The sequence below is a fragment of the Girardinichthys multiradiatus genome, chromosome 4 (genome assembly GCF_021462225.1).
Source record: "Girardinichthys multiradiatus isolate DD_20200921_A chromosome 4, DD_fGirMul_XY1, whole genome shotgun sequence".
Lineage (NCBI taxonomy): Eukaryota > Metazoa > Chordata > Actinopteri > Cyprinodontiformes > Goodeidae > Girardinichthys > Girardinichthys multiradiatus.
The window spans coordinates 35,190,685-35,199,900 of record NC_061797.1 but is presented as its reverse complement, the minus strand read 5'-3'; the positions used below and the strand labels follow the sequence as shown (position 1 = coordinate 35,199,900).

At 40.0% G+C, this 9,216-nt stretch overlaps 1 long non-coding RNA gene across 1 annotated transcript; it reads left to right on the top strand.

Moving 5' to 3' along the window:
- The first annotated feature begins 2,038 nt into the window (after positions 1-2,038).
- Positions 2,039-8,883, top strand: LOC124867423. Its single transcript, XR_007038052.1, has 2 exons — positions 2,039-2,136; positions 7,051-8,883. It is a non-coding gene; the product is annotated as an uncharacterized LOC124867423 (long non-coding RNA).
- Positions 8,884-9,216: the final 333 nt, after the last annotated feature.

The window sequence follows — 9,216 nt, the reverse complement described above, 5'->3', positions numbered from 1 at the left end:
AAATAAATCAAACAAAACAGGACCTAACTGTCACCTAAACTAAGCCAGAAGAAATAAAGGAAAAGAAAGCTCTGCTGTTCTAGTCTAACAAAACAAGCCCAAAACATTACAGGTCCTTCTCAAAATATTAGCATATTGTGATAAAGTTCATTATTTTCCATAATGTCATGATGAAAATTTAACATTCATATATTTTAGATTCATTGCACACTAACTGAAATATTTCAGGTCTTTTATTGTCTTAATACGGATGATTTTGGCATACAGCTCATGAAAACCCAAAATTCCTATCTCACAAAATTAGCATATCATTAAAAGGGTCTCTAAACGAGCTATGAACCTAATCATCTGAATCAACGAGTTAACTCTAAACACCTGCAAAAGATTCCTGAGGCCTTTAAAACTCCCAGCCTGGTTCATCACTCAAAACCCCAATCATGGGTAAGACTGCCGACCTGACTGCTGTCCAGAAGGCCACTATTGACACCCTCAAGCAAGAGGGTAAGACACAGAAAGAAATTTCTGAACGAATAGGCTGTTCCCAGAGTGCTGCATCAAGGCACCTCAGTGGGAAGTCTGTGGGGAGGAAAAAGTGTGGCAGAAAACGCTGCACAACGAGAAGAGGTGACCGGACCCTGAGGAAGATTGTGGAGAAGGGCCGATTCCAGACCTTGGGGGACCTGCGGAAGCAGTGGACTGAGTCTGGAGTAGAAACATCCAGAGCCACCGTGCACAGGCGTGTGCAGGAAATGGGCTACAGGTGCCGCATTCCCCAGGTCAAGCCCCTTTTGAACCAGAAACAGCGGCAGAAGCGCCTGACCTGGGCTACAGAGAAGCAGCACTGGACTGTTGCTCAGTGGTCCAAAGTACTTTTTTCGGATGAAAGCAAATTCTGCATGTCATTCGGAAATCAAGGTGCCAGAGTCTGGAGGAAGACTGGGGAGAAGGAAATGCCAAAATGCCAGAAGTCCACCGTCAAGTACCCACAGTCAGTGATGGTCTGGGGTGCCGTGTCAGCTGCTGGTGTTGGTCCACTGTGTTTTATCAAGGGCAGGGTCAATGCAGCTAGCTATCAGGAGATTTTGGAGCACTTCATGCTTCCATCTGCTGAAAAGCTTTATGGAGATGAAGATTTCATTTTTCAGCACGACCTGGCACCTGCTCACAGTGCCAAAACCACTGGTAAATGGTTTACTGACCATGGTATCACTGTGCTCAATTGGCCTGCCAACTCTCCTGACCTGAACCCCATAGAGAATCTGTGGGATATTGTGAAGAGAACGTTGAGAGACTCAAGACCCAATACTCTGGATGAGCTAAAGGCCGCTATCGAAGCATCCTGGGCCTCCATAAGACCTCAGCAGTGCCACAGGCTGATTGCCTCCATGCCACGCCGCATTGAAGCAGTCATTTCTGCCAAAGGATTCCCGACCAAGTATTGAGTGCATAACTGTACATGATTATTTGAAGGTTGATGTTTTTTGTATTAAAAACACTTTTCTTTTATTGGTCGGATGAAATATGCTAATTTTGTGAGATAGGAATTTTGGCTTTTCATGAGCTGTATGCCAAAATCATCCGTATTAAGACAATAAAAGACCTGAAATATTTCAGTTAGTGTGCAATGAATCTAAAATATATGAATGTTAAATTTTCATCATGACATTATGGAAAATAATGAACTTTATCACAATATGCTAATATTTTGAGAAGGACCTGTACATGGGTGGCACCAACCTACTTACCTAGTGTGTATAACAGAGAAAAAAACTACGTGATGGAAATGTACAGGGTACCCCACACATACCTAGCCCACAAACTCCCACCACAAACTTTCAAACAATGCTGGAGAACGAAGCATGTGCCAAAAAGCTAGCCAGGTGAAGCCCCACTCCCAGCCCTACAGGTGCGCAGTTTATGTAGAGCTGCCTGATTGGCTCCCTCAAGCCAATCAAGGCGAATTGGCATCAGCCTGCACTCTGAACCTGTGAGAGACAGGAGACACAAGGAGAGGGGGGGGGACACACAGTCCAGCAGACACGTAACAGGCTTCTTTAAAAGAGGTTTGATCACTGCAGTCCTCTTGGCCTGTGGAAAGTGACCTCAATGAAGTGAAGAATTCCCTGCAATACTTGAGTGAGTCCGAAATTAATTTAAGTCATTTGTCTTGTTATATTGTTTATGTGAATTCAGAATTTCTACCTGAAAATGAGATCCTAATTCTGAGCATGTTTGTAAGATAATGGACTATTATTTTAAGGTCCCCAAATTAATAATTTCCCAGATTTCTTCCTATACTTGGCTGATCAGATGATAGATGATAAAAGTATTTTTTGTCATGCTACAGATTTTCAGATCTTAGCGTTTTTTAATTAGTCGTGAGTGAAAAGAGGTAGAGGCTGAGAAGATGAGGGCATGCAGTGAAGAGCCATAGATGGATATCTAACCCAGTACATTCAGCCAGTTTGCATTTAATGGCCGCTTAACTGACTGGGCTGCACCAACTCCATCGTTTTTTAAAATAAAATAGGCAGGATGGTGTTGAGCACACTACATCATACATTATATTGACAGTCACAATGTACAGTATATTAATGTAAAACATTTACACTCACTCTACATTCTTTTGAAAGTGACCTGTAGTAAAGAAATATATCTTTAATGTTCACTCATTAAAGCCATTACTGTTAGAAACTCTGTCAGGAAATGCTGCATTTCTTGGGCTTCAATATGCAGCACATTATTAATAATTAAGGTCAACCAGTTCTTTGCTTACAGGCTTATCCACAATTTGCTGATGCAGGCCTAGATCTACTGTGCTATCACTAAAGCTCATTTGCAGTAGGTTGCTGTCCAATTACAGGCCCAACCCATTCCCACAACTGGACCCAAAGGGCTAAAACTCCAAGGTCTAATTTAAGTTTTAACAAACAAACTTTAAACTTGGTAACCACTATACTTTAGTTATAATTGAGCAGCCCTGTGCTGCAGCCTGCCTAACTTATTTGACAGCAGGTCTGAATGCAGTTCATGGTAGTGTCAAATGGTCTCAGACATATTGTTACATAATAAGTGACTTTGCAAGTAATGGCTTAAAAACAATACCAATGACTTGCTACAGCAAACTCTCTTGTTCCTGTAGCTCCACACATACATAAGGCAGCCAATAGCAGACAGATGTATTTGCTACACTCTGTCTTTGTAAGAGTAAACTGAAGGATGGTTTAGAGTCTTTTCCTTTCTACTGTCAAGGAAGCTCCTCCGTGACAAAATATCTTGAGTATTTTACCCTTTCCACATTGTGTGTTTATGCTTAGTGTCTTTTGGACAACCCCTCTGGGATGTAGATAAAGGCAAAGGAAGTAGAGACATTTATTTAGCATGAAAGAGATAACATATGATTACATATAATATAATGATAATAGACATGGCACCAGAGGTGAGAAAAAAAGAGAAGTGAAGGTACAAAGAACACCTGTGCTCAAAAAGCACATGGAGATAAATTAAGTTAGACTTTGGAAGCCAAGAGGGAGTTTAAAGAAAATGTAAGATTGTGAGATTGATAGGCCCTGTCCCAATACCCACACTATACCTTATGCCCGTCTATGAAGTACTTTGTACAAGCGCATGTAGGGGTTGAAGTGCGCAGGTTACAAGCGTGCAAAATTGGAGAATTGGGACAGTAGGTGTTACGTCATCGACTTGCACCTCTGCACCGTAACTGCAACATCAAAAAGGGCGGGAACCGGCGCTGTTTTCACAGCCTTGCTGCTAAAAAAAAACTATTTAAAACTGCAACAAGCAATTGTTTTGAGAAGAAAAAGGTGCAGGAAGCAAAGGAGGCTAATACACCAGACTCTCGCCGTGCCAGTGTTTGTTTGAAAGTTAACTTCAGTGTTATGGCCTACTGACTGCCTCTGACTCACTCTGAAGCCAGTGGTATTTTACAATGTTGAGTCTGGAAAACCAGTAAAAAAATATTTGTCTGCTTGCTGTCTAAAGTTTACACAGTTCTTATTCTGATTTGATGGTTGATTACGTTGATGGTTATGATTGGTTTTTGCTCAGAACGTCACCTGCAGGAGTGAATTGTGGGTAATATACTTCAGCGAAGTCCGCTTAAATGTGGGCTTCGCCGAAGTGTGGATTGAGGGCACAAAGGGGGCAGGGCTAAGGACCACTCTGGAGAATTGGGACACACTACGCACTCGAACCCATCAACGGGAACGCGCAATTCAGGGACACAAGGGTGGAAGTGCGAGTATTGGGACAGGGCCATAGTAGCTGAAATAAAGACCATTCACTCCTGTAATATAGGATACAAATGTATCTGCTTTTTGCCCAGCTTTTGCACACACCATTCGTACAGCATTTTCAAACCAACGAGGGCTGCTTATTTATGCTGTACACATATGCAACCATACACGTACACCCACACATTTGGCAAGGTAATTTATGATACTGTTTATTACTATTACCACAAGATGAGGGGCAGTGAACAACAGCCTGGCTGCAGTCATCTGAGTCTCAGGTGTTTATTGGCCTGTCACTTCAGAGGAGGCCTAGAAGGCTTCATGAGACTCCTTTCTTCATCATTTTTCTCAATGATGAGAAATTTTTCATTTTTTATTTTTCACACTCTCTGTTGTCCTTCGGAGTTTCTATGGCTTTACGGATTTGTTTTGTCATTATTATTGTGCATATGTGTTTTTGTTTGGTTCTTTTGCATCTTATACATCCTTGTTTAATTATGATATGGCCATATTCTTTCATAATTCTCCTGTTTGTTTTAGTTTCTCAAACTTTGTTGTTAGCAGAGAAAATGTCCCTCCTTTTTCCCATTGTTTCATCAGATTTTAGCTTACATATCTGTCTATTTTCCAAGCTAAATGTTTTAAAGGCAAAATGTTTATTTCTTAAGCTGTTCATTATCTGTTTTTGTGGCCTAATCACTCCCTAGTGCATTTTTATAACTCAGGTAACACCTTATGGGTCTAAATTAGGCTTAGCTCTTATCAAAATTCAGCTACTGGGCCATTTTGGTGCCATTTTGGTGCCCATTACTTTGGTGCCCATTACTTTGAAAGGTAATCACTGGCTGTGATAATTATGTTAATTATGTTAATTAAGGGAGACTTACATTACCATGGTGTAATTGGGGATTGACTGAGTTTTCTTCATATGCAGCTATTAGGGGAAAGGCTTGCACCTTAGGAACAACTACATAATTTGATAAGCAATTTCAAATTATGTTTTTGAAATATTGATATATCCAGACAACCACATTGGGATTAAATACAGAAAAGACTTTAAACTGTTGCAAATCAGAGTTGAAAGTTACAAATGAACAGTTGCTTAAAAAAAAAAGTAATCAGCCAATCACCTGGCAGAAAGACCCTGCATTTTGACATCTAGACATGAAACGACTTGTTGAGCTTCAAAAACAGGCATCAGAATGGGTAGGAATTTAAAAGACTTTGAAGGTTGCACCAAGCCATCACTCAGATTAACAGGAAGTGGTCCAAAAACTGAATTGAAAACTAAGTTAACTGGTCCCCATTATCTTCTCCAACAAGGTTTGTCCTCATTTATGTTCATCTTATTTTTTGTCACCTCTGTTGTTAAAGAAAACAGATCCTTATAACATCATAGAGGTTCATAGATCATTTAGAAAGTATCAATCTGTAAACATCTAACACATTCATGGAAAGGGACCTTTGACAGTATTTTTCCATATCTTTTAAAATGTGTCCAGAACAGAAGATTTGTATACTTTGTGCCTTAAGAATAATGAACATTTCACTGGACTGGGTACCCCTTCATGCAAAGTTTTTATTGGTACTAAGCTGCTGCTATATTGCTGTATGAAAAGGTGCTAACATGGTCTTAGTGAGTGGTAAACAGCTGTAGTGGTTTTACAGCCTTGTTAAATCAGCGGCAGGCTTCAAAAATACACTAATGTCTAAGTGGTTTTTCAAGGATCCTGCTTTTTAAATTATTTGTTAGTCTAAAAAGATTGTCATTGTTGTAATAACAGACGGGATATTCAACAACAAACAGCTAATCTGAGTCACTTCTCACCTATACCAGAAAAATGCAAGGTGCAAAAGACACAACCCCTCCAAAAAAGCAATTATGGAAAAACAAATAATATAATTTTCCCAAGTACCTAAGGGCTGCCCATCCTTGGGCTCTCTTAAAAGCAGAAATGGAGCTGGAAACTTTTCACCAATAAAGCTTGTGCATAAACTTTATAGAGAACTTGTAGCAATCTCCTGCCTCCTGCTGTTTTTCCTCAAATCACTAGTGTCTAGAGAAAAAAAAATACTTTTAAGCACACCACAAATCAACATCTAAAAGGTTGCCTAGTGTACATCTTTGCAAAATCGTTTTCAGAGGTTGTCATTTATTCATCAACGAGATCAACAAAAAAAACAACTAATTAAAATACTTAAGAGTTGATTCAGTTCATTTAAAAAATGTGGCAGGGCTTGTTCTTTCCATGAAAATCCTATCCGCCATCAGATGAATTTTGGATCCGTTACATTAAGGTAAAATATCGGTTTAAACTAGCAAAGCAAATTTACAGTCTTTCTGCTTTTGTATTGTAACAGTTTGAACATGCCATAATTTGAAAAGTGCTAAGCTGCAAATTAATTATGGGACGTTATCAGATTATAGTGTCTGCTGAATGGAAATCAGTACAGATGCTATGTGTCAAGAATGTACCGGATATTACGCCAAATTGAGCTCAGATTCAAGAAAAGGCAACATTTAATGTTTCTTTTATTTATTGCTTATGCAAAAGCTGTCAGAATATCTGTGTTGTGTTTTGTTGTTGTGCACTGTGCTTGGCCTCTAGGTGGCTCTGGGTTCATGAGTAGTGGTGACAGGTGTTCCATATTCCTTAATCATCCTTGGAGGGTATTTAAGATGGAGGCCACCAACAGTTCAGCGCCAGAGTGTTGCCCTCAGTGGTATAGACTCAAGCCACAGTTAACCTAGCTTTGTTTTTGCCATCCAAGTAATTTTGTATGTGCTCCTTCGCAGGCCGGATACCTGGACCTGACTTTGTCTCCAAGCATCTTTGCTATTTTGGATTTTGACATTGGAGAAGGATCTCTAAACTACGTGGATTAAACCTGGTTTGCCTACCCTCTGCTTTCCGGAATTACTGGCTGGCGGCCACCATCGAGGTGCTCTTCCTGGAACTACTACGGACCACCTCAAGCGAACCCTGTCGACCTTCCCACACAATAACATCTCCAACAGGACCTCAGAGTTACCTCACTGATCCACTAAACTGGTGCACTTACCTGTCCTGGGCAGAGTATGCGATTAATTCTCATGTTTCTTCTGCTACTGGACTTTCACCTTTCGAGGCCTCTGTCGGATATCAGCCACCTTTGTTTCCTGCTGATGAAATGGACATTGCAGTGGCCTCTGTTCGCCTCTATGTACGCCGTTGCAAACAGTTCTGGTACATGGCCTCTCAGGCTCTCCTTCGCTCAGCAGATCAGAACAAGAAGTATGCCGACCGTAAACGGAGGCCGGCCCTGGTGTACCAGCCTGGCCAAAGGGTCTGGTTGTCCTCTAGGGACATACCTTTAAAAGTGGTTTCTAAGAAGCTGTCGCCCCGCTTTATTGGCCCCTATGCCATTGAATCTATCATCAGTCCTTCTGCCCTTCGTCTACCTCCTAGCCTGCGTGTACACCCCGTTTTTCATGTTTCCCAGGTTAAGCCTGTCACTATGAAAAACTGTGACAAAAGCTTGTAAGGAATACCTGGTAAATGAACCCCTCTCTTTTCATCTCCTGGTTCTGTATTTTGGGTCGTTCTCTAATATGTGTCCTTAAATTCATCTGTTGAGCTTCCCTTTTTTATTTAAAATTGTTTTTTCTTCAATTGTGCCTCAATTAGTCCTCTTTCTTCTAAGAAGTCAAATATCTGCCAGCACCTTTTGTAATTTTAATGTTCATCCTTTTCTATTTCTCTTTTTTCTCTCATACTCTTTGTTCCATCTTTTACTTGAATTGGAGGGTTTCATTTGCAGTTAAATGCCATTTTTGTCCCTCATTCTTTGTTTCATTTTTTATGTTTGAACCTTTTTTTTGTATTCCTCTTTATTGAATTTTTCATTTCCACTCAATATGTAATAATAGCCTGGTTGATACTATCAACATCTCCTCTTTATATTCACTATTATCAGTTATTTTCCATCTTCTAATCCTCAATGCTCTATGTCTTGATCTGCTTCCTGTAGTTCCTTATTCTTGCTTCAATCTCTGTGGGTCCCAAAGCAGTGCATGAGGACAGAAAGCATTTGGTGCTGGTCCTTCTTTCACTCATTTCTCCAGTGTTTTCTTTTCGTTTCCTAGCCCCGACAGTTTCAGATTTGCTTTTCTCCTTTTCTTACCAAACCGACTGTCCCCATCACTTCCCTAACAGTCCTATCTCCCTTTCACTTCTGCTATCATTCCCTGTTCATTCCAGTGCTCCCATGGGTGCAGGTGGTAAAGAATGACGTCTCACTTTGATTGCTGCATGGCTGCAGGCATTCCTGGGGCACAGTAGATGTGGCGCTTCAGATTGCAGGATGTAGTGGTAAATAATCCCGACTGGGGAGAGAGGAACAGAGAGATACAGGAAGAAAGGAAGGAAGGAAAATAGGAAGTGGACATGTGGATGGTAGGGAATTATGTGACAATTTTGGCACTGTTGATTTGAAAGTAAAGCTTTGTCACTCATATATTTCTCATATATGTTAAGTTTCATAATTCGTTGTGTTAAAGATATCTTTTTGAACTTGCTTAAATAACATGTCTTATATTTTGTAGTTTTATTACACAAAACATTATATAATAAACAGCTGGCAACATAAACATTACATATTGTTATTTTTCCTAATAAATTTCCTAATCTTTCTTAAGGGAGTACTGAAATAAAAGTCTCATAATATGTTAGTAACAACCCAAGTAATCCAAAGAAATCAAAATTAAATTCTAAGTATTAGTTACAGATGTATTTCTAATTTAAAGAAATATTCTAATGAGCACAATTGGGCCATGATCCAAAAGTGGAATGAACATAATACACTGTAAAAGAGCCAGGGCCATCTGTTAAACAGATTTGTCTCTGAAGAAGAGCCAATGACTACCTCCAGAGACATTCAGAAAGATTTGGAATTAGCAAGTACAGTGTCACTGCAATGGCAC